At 62.9% G+C, this 16,193-nt stretch overlaps 3 non-coding genes across 3 annotated transcripts; all 3 read left to right on the top strand.

Annotated features, from left to right (window-relative positions):
* The first annotated feature begins 228 nt into the window (after positions 1–228).
* On the top strand, positions 229–347 carry LOC131868846 (5S ribosomal RNA). The gene has a single exon (XR_009367266.1). It is a non-coding gene; the product is annotated as a 5S ribosomal RNA (ribosomal RNA).
* Positions 348–8,151: 7,804 nt separating this feature from the next.
* On the top strand, positions 8,152–8,270 carry LOC131868845 (5S ribosomal RNA). The gene has a single exon (XR_009367265.1). It is a non-coding gene; the product is annotated as a 5S ribosomal RNA (ribosomal RNA).
* A 7,804-nt stretch (positions 8,271–16,074) lies between these two features.
* On the top strand, positions 16,075–16,193 carry LOC131868844 (5S ribosomal RNA). The gene has a single exon (XR_009367264.1). It is a non-coding gene; the product is annotated as a 5S ribosomal RNA (ribosomal RNA).

Below are 16,193 nucleotides of genomic sequence, written 5' to 3'. Positions count from 1 at the left end.
GACGGGACACTGCACGCACACGACGCCCCCTCCAGGTGCACGCACGTAGGCCGGGCCGGGTGCACACCCGACGCCCTAGCAAGGTGCGCGCACCCGGGCAGGGCTCACACTTGGCGAACGGGGCGCACTTCGCGAGGGAGGGTGTGCACCTCGACGGGGGTGGGTGGCCGGGGTGGATTCGCACGTGGGTCGCGGTTTGCTAAGTACACACTGCGACAAGCTCATAACGGGTGCGATCATACCAGCGTTAGTGCACCGGATCCCATCAGAACTCCGCAGTTAAGCGCGCTTGGGCCGGAGTAGTACTGGGATGGGTGACCTCCCGGGAAGTCCCGGTGTTGCACCCTTTTTTAGTTTTTCGCCGGGCGTCGCAATGCTATTTGAATAAACCTTTTGCCCGTTTGCGTTCTCGTCGGGGCCGGGCCGGGCCGGGGTGCGCTGCCCGCACTACCGCGCGCGCGGGGGCGACACCGAGCGCGCACCCGAGGCGCCCCGAGCACACAGGCCACGGTGCAACCCGGGCGTTGTGCGCGCACCCCGGTGCGCCCGAGGTGCTGCGCGCGCACCCAGGTGAAATCGGTGTGCACCTCGGCCAGTGCGCGCTCGGTCGAGTCGCGCACGTTGGCCAAGGTGCACGGTGATGTTTCTTACTCTAAGGTTCCGCACCAGACGCCCGGGACAGGTGAGCGAAGCTGGGCGGGGCCGGGTGCGCGGCCGGGGCAGGTGCACGCAGCTGGAGAGAGCTTTGGAGCACACTTCGGAGCGCACCAATGATGCGCTCCATTCAAAAGTTTCCTGAAAAGGCAAAAAAAGTTGAGATTATAGAATTTCCCACTTGAGAGATTGTAAAAAAAAAAAATTTAAAATGAAGGAAACGCGGGTGCCAAGGTGTGCGCAGCCCAGCCAAGGTGTGCGCACCAAGGCGCCCACCCTGGCGAAGGTGCACGCAAGGTGCGCACCCGAGGCAAACCGGACAATTAACCCAACTTTCGACTTCGCGCGCACCTTGGAGCGCACTTCGGAGCGCTCCTTGGTGCGCACCAATCTTGGGCACCTCGGAGTGCACCATGGCGCCCACCAAGGTGCGCACCCGGGGCAAACCGAGCTCCGACTTCGTGCGCACCTTGGAGCGCACGAAAGGTGCGCACCATGGCGCCCACCAAGGTGCGCAGCCCAGCCAAGGCGTGCGCATCAAGGTGCGCACCCTGGCGAAGGTGCGCACCCGGGGCAAACCGAGCTCCGACTTCGTGCGCACCTTGGAGCGCACAAAAGGTGCGCAACCCAGCCAAGGTGTGCGCACCCCGGTCAAACCGAGCTCCGAATCGTGCGCACCAGAGGTGCACGCCATCGTGCGCACCTTGGAGCACACTTCGGAGCCCTCCTTGGTGCGCGCCGATGTTGCGCACCTCGGAGCGCACCCGGGGAAAACAATGCAATTAACCCGACTTTCGACTTCGTGGGCACCTCGGAGCGCTCTCGGGTTCGCACCTCGGAGCACACCGAGGTGCGCACCTTTGATGCGCTGCCTTCACCAATTTCCAGAAAAGGCAAGAAAACATTGAGAAGGTGTGCGCACCGAGGTGCCCACCCTGGCGAAGGTGCACGCGAGGTGCGCACCCGGGGCAAACCGGGCTCCGACTTCGTGCACGCCGCACCTTGGAGCACACTTCGGAGCGCTCCTTGGTGCGCACCAGGGCGCGCAACCCAGCCGAGGTGCCCACCCCGGCGAAGGTGCACGCGAGGTGCGCACCCGGGGCAAACCGGGCTCCGACTTCGTGCACGCCATGGTGCCCACCGCGGCGAAGGTGCACGCGAGGTGCGCACCCGGGGCAAACCGGGCTCCGACTTCGTGCACGCCGCACCTTGGAGCACACTTCGGAGCGCTCCTTGGTGCGCACCATGGTGCCCACCAGGGCGCGCAACCCCGCCGAAGGTGCACGCGAGGTGCGCACCCGGGGCAAACCGGGCTCCGACTTCGTGCACGCCGCACCTTGGAGCACACTTCGGAGCGCTCCTTGGTGCGCACCATGGTGCCCACCAGGGCGCGCAACCCCGCCGAAGGTGCACGCGAGGTGCGCACCCGGGGCAAACCGGGCTCCGACTTCGTGCACGCCATGGTGCGCACCGCGGCGAAGGTGCGCACCCGGGGCAAACCGGGCTCCGACTTCGTGCACGCCGCACCTTGGAGCACACTTCGGAGCGCTCCTTGGTGCGCACCAGGGCGCGCAACCCAGCCGAGGTGCCCACCCCGGCGAAGGTGCACGCGAGGTGCGTACCCGGGGCAAACCGGGCTCCGACTTCGTGCACGCCGCACCTTGGAGCACACTTCGGAGCGCTCCTTGGTGCGCACCATGGTGCCCACCAGGCCGCGCAACCCAGCCAAGGTGTGCGCACCAAGGTGCACGCGAGGTGCGCACCCGGGGCAAACCGGGGTCCGACTTCGTGCACGCCGCACCTTGGAGCACACATCGGGGCGCTCCCGGGTTCGCACCGGCGTTGCGCACCGTGGTGGGCACCTCGGAGCACACCAAGGTGGGCAGCGAGGTGCGCACCTTTGATGCGATGCCTTCACTAATTTCCATAAAAGGCAAAAAAAAAATGAGATTTTAAAATTTCCGTTTTGAAAGATAGTGAGAAAAAGGGAATGCTGGTGCCATCTTGAGCCCGCCCTGGTGCGCAGCCCAGCCAAGGTGTGCGCACCAAGGTGCCCACCCTGGCGAAGGTGCGCGCCCGGGCAATTAACCCAACTTCCAACTTCGCGCGCGCCAGGGTGGGAGCGCACCCAACAACCGGGCCTGGGAAGAGCCAATGCGAGAAACCCCACCAAACGCTCTGACAAAAAAAGAGGGGGCGCTCCAGTAACCCCGCTTCGGAGCGCACCCTGGGCAAACCCAGCCAAGGTGCCCACCCCGGCCAAGGTGCAGGCGAGGTGCGCACCCGGGGCAAACCGGGCTCCGACAACGTGCACGCCGCACCTTGGAGCACACTTCGTAGCGCTCCCGGGTGCGCACCTCAGAGCACACCAAGGTGGGCAGCGAGGTGCGCACCTTTGATGCGCTGCCTTCACTAATTTCCAGAAAAGGCAAAAAAAAAAGGAGATTTTAAAATTTCCGTTTTGAAAGATAGTGAAAAAAACGGAACGCGCGTGCCATCTTGAGCCCGCCCTGGTGCGCAGCCCAGGTAAGGTGCCCACCCTGGCAAAGGTGCGCACCCGGGCAATTAACCCTACTTCCGACTTCGTGCGCGCCAGGGTGGCAACCGGGCCTCGGAAGAGCCAATGCGAGAAACCCCACCAAACGCTCCGACAAAAAAAGAGGCGGCGCTCCAATAACCCCGCTTCGGAGCGCAGCCGGGGCAAACCCAGCCAAGGTGCCCACCCCGACGAAGGTGCACGCGAGGTGCGCACCCGGGGCAAACCGGGCTCCGACAACGTGCACGCAGCACCTTGGAGCACACTTCGAAGCACTCCCGGGTGCCCACCGGCGTTGCGCACCGTGGTGGGCAGCGAGGTGCGCACCTTTGATGCGCTGCCTTCACTAATTTCCAGAAAAAGGCAAAAAAAAATGAGATTTTAAAATTTCCGTTTTGAAAGATAGTGAAAAAAAAGGAACGCGGGTGCCATCTTGAGCCCGCCCTGGTGCGCAGCCCAGGCAAGGCATGCGCACCAAGGTGCCCACCCGAGGTGCACACCCGGGGCAAACCGGGCTCCGACTTCGTGCAGGCCGCACCTTGGAGCACACTTCGGAGCGCTCCTTGGTGCGCACCATGGTGCCCACCAGGGCGCGCAACCCAGCCAAGGTCTGCACACTAAGGTGCCCACCCCGGCGAAGGTGCACGCGAGGTGCGCACCCGGGGCAAACCGGGCTCCGACTTCGTGCACGCCATGGTGCCCACCGCGGCGAAGGTGCACGCGAGGTGCGCACCCGGGGCAAACCGGGCTCCGACTTCGTGCACGCCGCACCTTGGAGCACACTTCGGAGCGCTCCTTGGTGCGCACCATGGTGCCCACCAGGGCGCGCAACCCAGCCAAGGTGTGCGCACCAAGGTGCACGCGAGGTGCGCACCCGGGGCAAACCGGGGTCCGACTTCGTGCACGCCGCACCTTGGAGCACACATCGGAGCGCTCCCAGGTTCGCACCAGCGTTGCGCACCTTTGATGCGCTGCCTTCACTAATTTCCAGAAAAGGCAAAAAAAAACGATATTTTAAAATTTCCGTTCTGAAAGATAGTGAAAAAAACGGAACGCGGGTGCCATCTTGAGCCCTTCCTGGTGCGCAGCCCAGGCAAGTTGTGCGCACCAAGGTGCCCACCCTGGCGGAGGTGCGCGCCCGGGGCAAACCGGGCTCCGACTTCGTGCACTGCATGGTGCCCACCAAGGCGCGCAACCCAGCCAAGGTGCCCACCGCAGCGAAGGTGCACGCGAGGTGCACACCCGGGGCAAACCGGGCTCCGACTTCGTGCACGCCGCACCTTGGAGCACACTTCAGAGCGCTCCTTGGTGCGCACCAGGGCGCGCAACCCAGCCGAGGTGCCCACCCCGGCGAAGGTGCACGCGAGGTGCGCACCCGGGGCAAACCGGGCTCCGACTTCGTGCACGCCATGGTGCCCACCGCGGCGAAGGTGCGCACCCGGGGCAAACCGGGCTCCGACTTCGTGCACGCCGCACCTTGGAGCACACTTCGGAGCGCTCCTTGGTGCGCACCATGGTGCCCACCAGGCCGCGCAACCCAGCCAAGGTGTGCGCACCAAGGTGCACGCGAGGTGCGCACCCGGGGCAAACCGGGGTCCGACTTCGTGCACGCCGCACCTTGGAGCACACATCGGGGCGCTCCCGGGTTCGCACCGGCGTTGCGCACCGTGGTGGGCACCTCGGAGCACACCAAGGTGGGCAGCGAGGTGCGCACCTTTGATGCGATGCCTTCACTAATTTCCATAAAAGGCAAAAAAAAAACGAGATTTTAAAATTTCCGTTTTGAAAGATAGTGAGAAAAAGGGAATGCTGGTGCCATCTTGAGCCCGCCCTGGTGCGCAGCCCAGCCAAGGTTTGCGCACCAAGGTGCCCACCCTGGCGAAGGTGCGCGCCCGGGCAATTAACCCAACTTCCAACTTCGCGCGCGCCAGGGTGGGAGCGCACCCAACAACCGGGCCTGGGAAGAGCCAATGCGAGAAACCCCACCAAACTCTCTGACAAAAAAAGAGGGGGCGCTCCAGTAACCCCGCTTCGGAGCGCACCCTGGGCAAACCCAGCCAAGGTGCCCACCCCGGCCAAGGTGCAGGCGAGGTGCGCACCCGGGGCAAACCGGGCTCCGACAACGTGCACGCCGCACCTTGGAGCACACTTCGTAGCGCTCCCGGGTGCGCACCTCAGAGCACACCAAGGTGGGCAGCGAGGTGCGCACCTTTGATGCGCTGCCTTCACTAATTTCCAGAAAAGGCAAAAAAAAAAGGAGATTTTAAAATTTCCGTTTTGAAAGATAGTGAAAAAAACGGAACGCGCGTGCCATCTTGAGCCCGCCCTGGTGCGCAGCCCAGGTAAGGTGCCACCCTGGCAAAGGTGCGCACCCGGGCAATTAACCCTACTTCCGACTTCGTGCGCGCCAGGGTGGCAACCGGGCCTCGGAAGAGCCAATGCGAGAAACCCCACCAAACGCTCCGACAAAAAAAGAGGCGGCGCTCCAATAACCCCGCTTCGGAGCGCAGCCGGGGCAAACCAAGCCAAGGTGCCCACCCCGACGAAGGTGCACGCGAGGTGCGCACCCGGGGCAAACCGGGCTCCGACAACGTGCACGCAGCACCTTGGAGCACACTTCGAAGCACTCCCGGGTGCCCACCGGCGTTGCGCACCGTGGTGGGCAGCGAGGTGCGCACCTTTGATGCGCTGCCTTCACTAATTTCCAGAAAAAGGCAAAAAAAAATGAGATTTTAAAATTTCCGTTTTGAAAGATAGTGAAAAAAAAGGAACGCGGGTGCCATCTTGAGCCCGCCCTGGTGCGCAGCCCAGGCAAGGCATGCGCACCAAGGTGCCCACCCGAGGTGCACACCCGGGGCAAACCGGGCTCCGACTTCGTGCAGGCCGCACCTTGGAGCACACTTCGGAGCGCTCCTTGGTGCGCACCATGGTGCCCACCAGGGCGCACCCGAGGCAAACCGGGCTCCGACTTCGTGCACGCCGCACCTTGGAGCACACATCGGAGCGCTCCCAGGTTCGCACCAGCGTTGCGCACCTTTGATGCGCTGCCTTCACTAATTTCCAGAAAAGGCAAAAAAAAACGATATTTTAAAATTTCCGTTCTGAAAGATAGTGAAAAAAACGGAACGCGGGTGCCATCTTGAGCCCTTCCTGATGCGCAGCCCAGGCAAGTTGTGCGCACCAAGGTGCCCACCCTGGCGGAGGTGCGCGCCCGGGGCAAACCGGGCTCCGACTTCGTGCACTGCATGGTGCCCACCAAGGCGCGCAACCCAGCCAAGGTGCCCACCGCAGCGAAGGTGCACGCGAGGTGCGCACCCGAGGTGCACACCCGGGGCAAACCGGGCTCCGACTTCGTGCACGCCGCACCTTGGAGCACACTTCAGAGCGCTCCTTGGTACGCACCAGGGCGCGCAACCCAGCCAAGGTGCTCACCCCGGCGAAGGTGCACGCGAGGTGCGCACCCGGGGCAAACCGGGCTCGGACTTCGTGCACGCCGCACCTTGGAGCACACATCGGAGCGCTCCCGGGTTCGCACCAGCATTGCGCACCTTTGATGCGCTGCCTTCACTAATTTCCAGAAAAGGCAAAAAAAAGAAAAAAATGAGATTTTAAAATTTCCGTTTTGAAAGATAGTGAAAAAAACGGAACGCGGGTGCCATCTTGAGCCCGCCCTGGTGTGCAGCCCAGGCAAGTTGTGCGCACCAAGGCACCCACCCTGGCCAAGGTGGGTCACGGGGTGGGTCCTAGGGTGGGTAACGGGGTGGGTACTAAGGTGCGTGCCAAGGTGGGTCATAGGGTGGGTGCCAAGGTGGGCACCAGGGTGGGTGTGCACCAACCCTAGCCAGGGTAGGTCACGGGGTGGTTGTCGGGGTGGGCGTCAAGGAGCCAAGGTGGGTGGCAAGTAGCCAAGTTGCGTGCCAAGGTGGGTGTCGGGGTGGGTGCCAAGGATCCAAGGTGGGTGCCAAGGAACCAAGGTGGGTGTCTGGGTGGGTGCCGAGGTGGGAGCCAGGGTGGGTCCCAAGGTGAGTGCAAAGGTGGGTGCCAGGGTCAAGGTGAGTGCCAATGTGGGTTCCAAGGTGCCAGGGTCAGGGTGAGTGCCAATGTGGGTTCAAAGGTGCTAAGTTGGGTGCGAGGTTGGGTGCGAGGGTGGGTGGGTGCCAAGGTGTGCTAGGTGGAAGCCCGGGTGGGTCGGCATCCCATGGGTGTCGAGTTGGGTGCCTGATGGGTGCTTCTTGTCAAGTTTTAGTCGTCGGGACTCATTTCGAGCCTTAGAGGTCGTTTCTTGTCCGGTTGCCCTGTCTTCGACCTGGGAACCCAATTTTGGTCCTCGGGTCCCATTTTTTTTTGTCTCGCATCCCACTTTTGGCCTGTGGCCTTTTCGGGGTCGATTCTCGTTTTGGGCATCAGAGCATGTTTCTTCTCCTAAAACCCAATATTTGTTTATTAAGTCTCGGAACACATTTTTGTTCTCGTGGACCCATCATGGGTCTTGGAACGCATTTGTGGTCCTTGGGTCCCATTTTGCATCCCGAAACTTGTGTTTTGGTGCTTGATCCCTATTTTGGGTGCCCACCTTGCACCAAGTGCGCACCCGGGGCAAACCGAGCGCCTTGGTGCACCGGGGCAAGATCGAGCGTGCACCCGAGGCGCCCCGAACATGCACCAAGGTGCACTCGGCCCACATGTGAGCGCAGGTCGTTGCGCCCGAGGTGGTGTGTGGGCACCGCGTTGCAGACGGGACACTGCACGCACACGACGCCCCCTCCAGGTGCACGCACGTAGGCCGGGCCGGGTGCACACCCGACGCCCTAGCAAGGTGCGCGCACCCGGGCAGGGCTCACACTTGGCGAACGGGGCGCACTTCGCGAGGGAGGGTGTGCACCTCGACGGGGGTGGGTGGCCGGGGTGGATTCGCACGTGGGTCGCGGTTTGCTAAGTACACACTGCGACAAGCTCATAACGGGTGCGATCATACCAGCGTTAGTGCACCGGATCCCATCAGAACTCCGCAGTTAAGCGCGCTTGGGCCGGAGTAGTACTGGGATGGGTGACCTCCCGGGAAGTCCCGGTGTTGCACCCTTTTTTAGTTTTTCGCCGGGCGTCGCAATGCTATTTGAATAAACCTTTTGCCCGTTTGCGTTCTCGTCGGGGCCGGGCCGGGCCGGGGTGCGCTGCCCGCACTACCGCGCGCGCGGGGGCGACACCGAGCGCGCACCCGAGGCGCCCCGAGCACACAGGCCACGGTGCAACCCGGGCGTTGTGCGCGCACCCCGGTGCGCCCGAGGTGCTGCGCGCGCACCCAGGTGAAATCGGTGTGCACCTCGGCCAGTGCGCGCTCGGTCGAGTCGCGCACGTTGGCCAAGGTGCACGGTGATGTTTCTTACTCTAAGGTTCCGCACCAGACGCCCGGGACAGGTGAGCGAAGCTGGGCGGGGCCGGGTGCGCGGCCGGGGCAGGTGCACGCAGCTGGAGAGAGCTTTGGAGCACACTTCGGAGCGCACCAATGATGCGCTCCATTCAAAAGTTTCCTGAAAAGGCAAAAAAAGTTGAGATTATAGAATTTCCCACTTGAGAGATTGTAAAAAAAAAAAATTTAAAATGAAGGAAACGCGGGTGCCAAGGTGTGCGCAGCCCAGCCAAGGTGTGCGCACCAAGGCGCCCACCCTGGCGAAGGTGCACGCAAGGTGCGCACCCGAGGCAAACCGGACAATTAACCCAACTTTCGACTTCGCGCGCACCTTGGAGCGCACTTCGGAGCGCTCCTTGGTGCGCACCAATCTTGGGCACCTCGGAGTGCACCATGGCGCCCACCAAGGTGCGCACCCGGGGCAAACCGAGCTCCGACTTCGTGCGCACCTTGGAGCGCACGAAAGGTGCGCACCATGGCGCCCACCAAGGTGCGCAGCCCAGCCAAGGCGTGCGCATCAAGGTGCGCACCCTGGCGAAGGTGCGCACCCGGGGCAAACCGAGCTCCGACTTCGTGCGCACCTTGGAGCGCACAAAAGGTGCGCAACCCAGCCAAGGTGTGCGCACCCCGGTCAAACCGAGCTCCGAATCGTGCGCACCAGAGGTGCACGCCATCGTGCGCACCTTGGAGCACACTTCGGAGCCCTCCTTGGTGCGCGCCGATGTTGCGCACCTCGGAGCGCACCCGGGGAAAACAATGCAATTAACCCGACTTTCGACTTCGTGGGCACCTCGGAGCGCTCTCGGGTTCGCACCTCGGAGCACACCGAGGTGCGCACCTTTGATGCGCTGCCTTCACCAATTTCCAGAAAAGGCAAGAAAACATTGAGAAGGTGTGCGCACCGAGGTGCCCACCCTGGCGAAGGTGCACGCGAGGTGCGCACCCGGGGCAAACCGGGCTCCGACTTCGTGCACGCCGCACCTTGGAGCACACTTCGGAGCGCTCCTTGGTGCGCACCAGGGCGCGCAACCCAACCGAGGTGCCCACCCCGGCGAAGGTGCACGCGAGGTGCGCACCCGGGGCAAACCGGGCTCCGACTTCGTGCACGCCATGGTGCCCACCGCGGCGAAGGTGCACGCGAGGTGCGCACCCGGGGCAAACCGGGCTCCGACTTCGTGCACGCCGCACCTTGGAGCACACTTCGGAGCGCTCCTTGGTGCGCACCATGGTGCCCACCAGGGCGCGCAACCCCGCCGAAGGTGCACGCGAGGTGCGCACCCGGGGCAAACCGGGCTCCGACTTCGTGCACGCCGCACCTTGGAGCACACTTCGGAGCGCTCCTTGGTGCGCACCATGGTGCCCACCAGGGCGCGCAACCCCGCCGAAGGTGCACGCGAGGTGCGCACCCGGGGCAAACCGGGCTCCGACTTCGTGCACGCCATGGTGCGCACCGCGGCGAAGGTGCGCACCCGGGGCAAACCGGGCTCCGACTTCGTGCACGCCGCACCTTGGAGCACACTTCGGAGCGCTCCTTGGTGCGCACCAGGGCGCGCAACCCAGCCGAGGTGCCCACCCCGGCGAAGGTGCACGCGAGGTGCGTACCCGGGGCAAACCGGGCTCCGACTTCGTGCACGCCGCACCTTGGAGCACACTTCGGAGCGCTCCTTGGTGCGCACCATGGTGCCCACCAGGCCGCGCAACCCAGCCAAGGTGTGCGCACCAAGGTGCACGCGAGGTGCGCACCCGGGGCAAACCGGGGTCCGACTTCGTGCACGCCGCACCTTGGAGCACACATCGGGGCGCTCCCGGGTTCGCACCGGCGTTGCGCACCGTGGTGGGCACCTCGGAGCACACCAAGGTGGGCAGCGAGGTGCGCACCTTTGATGCGATGCCTTCACTAATTTCCATAAAAGGCAAAAAAAAAACGAGATTTTAAAATTTCCGTTTTGAAAGATAGTGAGAAAAAGGGAATGCTGGTGCCATCTTGAGCCCGCCCTGGTGCGCAGCCCAGCCAAGGTGTGCGCACCAAGGTGCCCACCCTGGCGAAGGTGCGCGCCCGGGCAATTAACCCAACTTCCAACTTCGCGCGCGCCAGGGTGGGAGCGCACCCAACAACCGGGCCTGGGAAGAGCCAATGCGAGAAACCCCACCAAACGCTCTGACAAAAAAAGAGGGGGCGCTCCAGTAACCCCGCTTCGGAGCGCACCCTGGGCAAACCCAGCCAAGGTGCCCACCCCGGCCAAGGTGCAGGCGAGGTGCGCACCCGGGGCAAACCGGGCTCCGACAACGTGCACGCCGCACCTTGGAGCACACTTCGTAGCGCTCCCGGGTGCGCACCTCAGAGCACACCAAGGTGGGCAGCGAGGTGCGCACCTTTGATGCGCTGCCTTCACTAATTTCCAGAAAAGGCAAAAAAAAAAGGAGATTTTAAAATTTCCGTTTTGAAAGATAGTGAAAAAAACGGAACGCGCGTGCCATCTTGAGCCCGCCCTGGTGCGCAGCCCAGGTAAGGTGCCCACCCTGGCAAAGGTGCGCACCCGGGCAATTAACCCTACTTCCGACTTCGTGCGCGCCAGGGTGGCAACCGGGCCTCGGAAGAGCCAATGCGAGAAACCCCACCAAACGCTCCGACAAAAAAAGAGGCGGCGCTCCAATAACCCCGCTTCGGAGCGCAGCCGGGGCAAACCCAGCCAAGGTGCCCACCCCGACGAAGGTGCACGCGAGGTGCGCACCCGGGGCAAACCGGGCTCCGACAACGTGCACGCAGCACCTTGGAGCACACTTCGAAGCACTCCCGGGTGCCCACCGGCGTTGCGCACCGTGGTGGGCAGCGAGGTGCGCACCTTTGATGCGCTGCCTTCACTAATTTCCAGAAAAAGGCAAAAAAAAATGAGATTTTAAAATTTCCGTTTTGAAAGATAGTGAAAAAAAAGGAACGCGGGTGCCATCTTGAGCCCGCCCTGGTGCGCAGCCCAGGCAAGGCATGCGCACCAAGGTGCCCACCCGAGGTGCACACCCGGGGCAAACCGGGCTCCGACTTCGTGCAGGCCGCACCTTGGAGCACACTTCGGAGCGCTCCTTGGTGCGCACCATGGTGCCCACCAGGGCGCGCAACCCAGCCAAGGTCTGCACACTAAGGTGCCCACCCCGGCGAAGGTGCACGCGAGGTGCGCACCCGGGGCAAACCGGGCTCCGACTTCGTGCACGCCATGGTGCCCACCGCGGCGAAGGTGCACGCGAGGTGCGCACCCGGGGCAAACCGGGCTCCGACTTCGTGCACGCCGCACCTTGGAGCACACTTCGGAGCGCTCCTTGGTGCGCACCATGGTGCCCACCAGGGCGCGCAACCCAGCCAAGGTGTGCGCACCAAGGTGCACGCGAGGTGCGCACCCGGGGCAAACCGGGGTCCGACTTCGTGCACGCCGCACCTTGGAGCACACATCGGAGCGCTCCCAGGTTCGCACCAGCGTTGCGCACCTTTGATGCGCTGCCTTCACTAATTTCCAGAAAAGGCAAAAAAAAACGATATTTTAAAATTTCCGTTCTGAAAGATAGTGAAAAAAACGGAACGCGGGTGCCATCTTGAGCCCTTCCTGGTGCGCAGCCCAGGCAAGTTGTGCGCACCAAGGTGCCCACCCTGGCGGAGGTGCGCGCCCGGGGCAAACCGGGCTCCGACTTCGTGCACTGCATGGTGCCCACCAAGGCGCGCAACCCAGCCAAGGTGCCCACCGCAGCGAAGGTGCACGCGAGGTGCACACCCGGGGCAAACCGGGCTCCGACTTCGTGCACGCCGCACCTTGGAGCACACTTCAGAGCGCTCCTTGGTGCGCACCAGGGCGCGCAACCCAGCCGAGGTGCCCACCCCGGCGAAGGTGCACGCGAGGTGCGCACCCGGGGCAAACCGGGCTCCGACTTCGTGCACGCCATGGTGCCCACCGCGGCGAAGGTGCGCACCCGGGGCAAACCGGGCTCCGACTTCGTGCACGCCGCACCTTGGAGCACACTTCGGAGCGCTCCTTGGTGCGCACCATGGTGCCCACCAGGCCGCGCAACCCAGCCAAGGTGTGCGCACCAAGGTGCACGCGAGGTGCGCACCCGGGGCAAACCGGGGTCCGACTTCGTGCACGCCGCACCTTGGAGCACACATCGGGGCGCTCCCGGGTTCGCACCGGCGTTGCGCACCGTGGTGGGCACCTCGGAGCACACCAAGGTGGGCAGCGAGGTGCGCACCTTTGATGCGATGCCTTCACTAATTTCCATAAAAGGCAAAAAAAAAACGAGATTTTAAAATTTCCGTTTTGAAAGATAGTGAGAAAAAGGGAATGCTGGTGCCATCTTGAGCCCGCCCTGGTGCGCAGCCCAGCCAAGGTTTGCGCACCAAGGTGCCCACCCTGGCGAAGGTGCGCGCCCGGGCAATTAACCCAACTTCCAACTTCGCGCGCGCCAGGGTGGGAGCGCACCCAACAACCGGGCCTGGGAAGAGCCAATGCGAGAAACCCCACCAAACTCTCTGACAAAAAAAGAGGGGGCGCTCCAGTAACCCCGCTTCGGAGCGCACCCTGGGCAAACCCAGCCAAGGTGCCCACCCCGGCCAAGGTGCAGGCGAGGTGCGCACCCGGGGCAAACCGGGCTCCGACAACGTGCACGCCGCACCTTGGAGCACACTTCGTAGCGCTCCCGGGTGCGCACCTCAGAGCACACCAAGGTGGGCAGCGAGGTGCGCACCTTTGATGCGCTGCCTTCACTAATTTCCAGAAAAGGCAAAAAAAAAAGGAGATTTTAAAATTTCCGTTTTGAAAGATAGTGAAAAAAACGGAACGCGCGTGCCATCTTGAGCCCGCCCTGGTGCGCAGCCCAGGTAAGGTGCCACCCTGGCAAAGGTGCGCACCCGGGCAATTAACCCTACTTCCGACTTCGTGCGCGCCAGGGTGGCAACCGGGCCTCGGAAGAGCCAATGCGAGAAACCCCACCAAACGCTCCGACAAAAAAAGAGGCGGCGCTCCAATAACCCCGCTTCGGAGCGCAGCCGGGGCAAACCAAGCCAAGGTGCCCACCCCGACGAAGGTGCACGCGAGGTGCGCACCCGGGGCAAACCGGGCTCCGACAACGTGCACGCAGCACCTTGGAGCACACTTCGAAGCACTCCCGGGTGCCCACCGGCGTTGCGCACCGTGGTGGGCAGCGAGGTGCGCACCTTTGATGCGCTGCCTTCACTAATTTCCAGAAAAAGGCAAAAAAAAATGAGATTTTAAAATTTCCGTTTTGAAAGATAGTGAAAAAAAAGGAACGCGGGTGCCATCTTGAGCCCGCCCTGGTGCGCAGCCCAGGCAAGGCATGCGCACCAAGGTGCCCACCCGAGGTGCACACCCGGGGCAAACCGGGCTCCGACTTCGTGCAGGCCGCACCTTGGAGCACACTTCGGAGCGCTCCTTGGTGCGCACCATGGTGCCCACCAGGGCGCACCCGAGGCAAACCGGGCTCCGACTTCGTGCACGCCGCACCTTGGAGCACACATCGGAGCGCTCCCAGGTTCGCACCAGCGTTGCGCACCTTTGATGCGCTGCCTTCACTAATTTCCAGAAAAGGCAAAAAAAAACGATATTTTAAAATTTCCGTTCTGAAAGATAGTGAAAAAAACGGAACGCGGGTGCCATCTTGAGCCCTTCCTGATGCGCAGCCCAGGCAAGTTGTGCGCACCAAGGTGCCCACCCTGGCGGAGGTGCGCGCCCGGGGCAAACCGGGCTCCGACTTCGTGCACTGCATGGTGCCCACCAAGGCGCGCAACCCAGCCAAGGTGCCCACCGCAGCGAAGGTGCACGCGAGGTGCGCACCCGAGGTGCACACCCGGGGCAAACCGGGCTCCGACTTCGTGCACGCCGCACCTTGGAGCACACTTCAGAGCGCTCCTTGGTACGCACCAGGGCGCGCAACCCAGCCAAGGTGCTCACCCCGGCGAAGGTGCACGCGAGGTGCGCACCCGGGGCAAACCGGGCTCGGACTTCGTGCACGCCGCACCTTGGAGCACACATCGGAGCGCTCCCGGGTTCGCACCAGCATTGCGCACCTTTGATGCGCTGCCTTCACTAATTTCCAGAAAAGGCAAAAAAAAGAAAAAAATGAGATTTTAAAATTTCCGTTTTGAAAGATAGTGAAAAAAACGGAACGCGGGTGCCATCTTGAGCCCGCCCTGGTGTGCAGCCCAGGCAAGTTGTGCGCACCAAGGCACCCACCCTGGCCAAGGTGGGTCACGGGGTGGGTCCTAGGGTGGGTAACGGGGTGGGTACTAAGGTGCGTGCCAAGGTGGGTCATAGGGTGGGTGCCAAGGTGGGCACCAGGGTGGGTGTGCACCAACCCTAGCCAGGGTAGGTCACGGGGTGGTTGTCGGGGTGGGCGTCAAGGAGCCAAGGTGGGTGGCAAGTAGCCAAGTTGCGTGCCAAGGTGGGTGTCGGGGTGGGTGCCAAGGATCCAAGGTGGGTGCCAAGGAACCAAGGTGGGTGTCTGGGTGGGTGCCGAGGTGGGAGCCAGGGTGGGTCCCAAGGTGAGTGCAAAGGTGGGTGCCAGGGTCAAGGTGAGTGCCAATGTGGGTTCCAAGGTGCCAGGGTCAGGGTGAGTGCCAATGTGGGTTCAAAGGTGCTAAGTTGGGTGCGAGGTTGGGTGCGAGGGTGGGTGGGTGCCAAGGTGTGCTAGGTGGAAGCCCGGGTGGGTCGGCATCCCATGGGTGTCGAGTTGGGTGCCTGATGGGTGCTTCTTGTCAAGTTTTAGTCGTCGGGACTCATTTCGAGCCTTAGAGGTCGTTTCTTGTCCGGTTGCCCTGTCTTCGACCTGGGAACCCAATTTTGGTCCTCGGGTCCCATTTTTTTTTGTCTCGCATCCCACTTTTGGCCTGTGGCCTTTTCGGGGTCGATTCTCGTTTTGGGCATCAGAGCATGTTTCTTCTCCTAAAACCCAATATTTGTTTATTAAGTCTCGGAACACATTTTTGTTCTCGTGGACCCATCATGGGTCTTGGAACGCATTTGTGGTCCTTGGGTCCCATTTTGCATCCCGAAACTTGTGTTTTGGTGCTTGATCCCTATTTTGGGTGCCCACCTTGCACCAAGTGCGCACCCGGGGCAAACCGAGCGCCTTGGTGCACCGGGGCAAGATCGAGCGTGCACCCGAGGCGCCCCGAACATGCACCAAGGTGCACTCGGCCCACATGTGAGCGCAGGTCGTTGCGCCCGAGGTGGTGTGTGGGCACCGCGTTGCAGACGGGACACTGCACGCACACGACGCCCCCTCCAGGTGCACGCACGTAGGCCGGGCCGGGTGCACACCCGACGCCCTAGCAAGGTGCGCGCACCCGGGCAGGGCTCACACTTGGCGAACGGGGCGCACTTCGCGAGGGAGGGTGTGCACCTCGACGGGGGTGGGTGGCCGGGGTGGATTCGCACGTGGGTCGCGGTTTGCTAAGTACACACTGCGACAAGCTCATAACGGGTGCGATCATACCAGCGTTAGTGCACCGGATCCCATCAGAACTCCGCAGTTAAGCGCGCTTGGGCCGGAGTAGTACTGGGATGGGTGACCTCCCGGGAAGTCCCGGTGTTGCACCCT

Source organism: Cryptomeria japonica, unplaced genomic scaffold (assembly GCF_030272615.1).
Source record: "Cryptomeria japonica unplaced genomic scaffold, Sugi_1.0 HiC_scaffold_222, whole genome shotgun sequence".
NCBI classification, from domain to species: Eukaryota; Viridiplantae; Streptophyta; class Pinopsida; order Cupressales; family Cupressaceae; genus Cryptomeria; species Cryptomeria japonica.
This window is presented reverse-complemented; position numbering and strand designations above follow the sequence as displayed.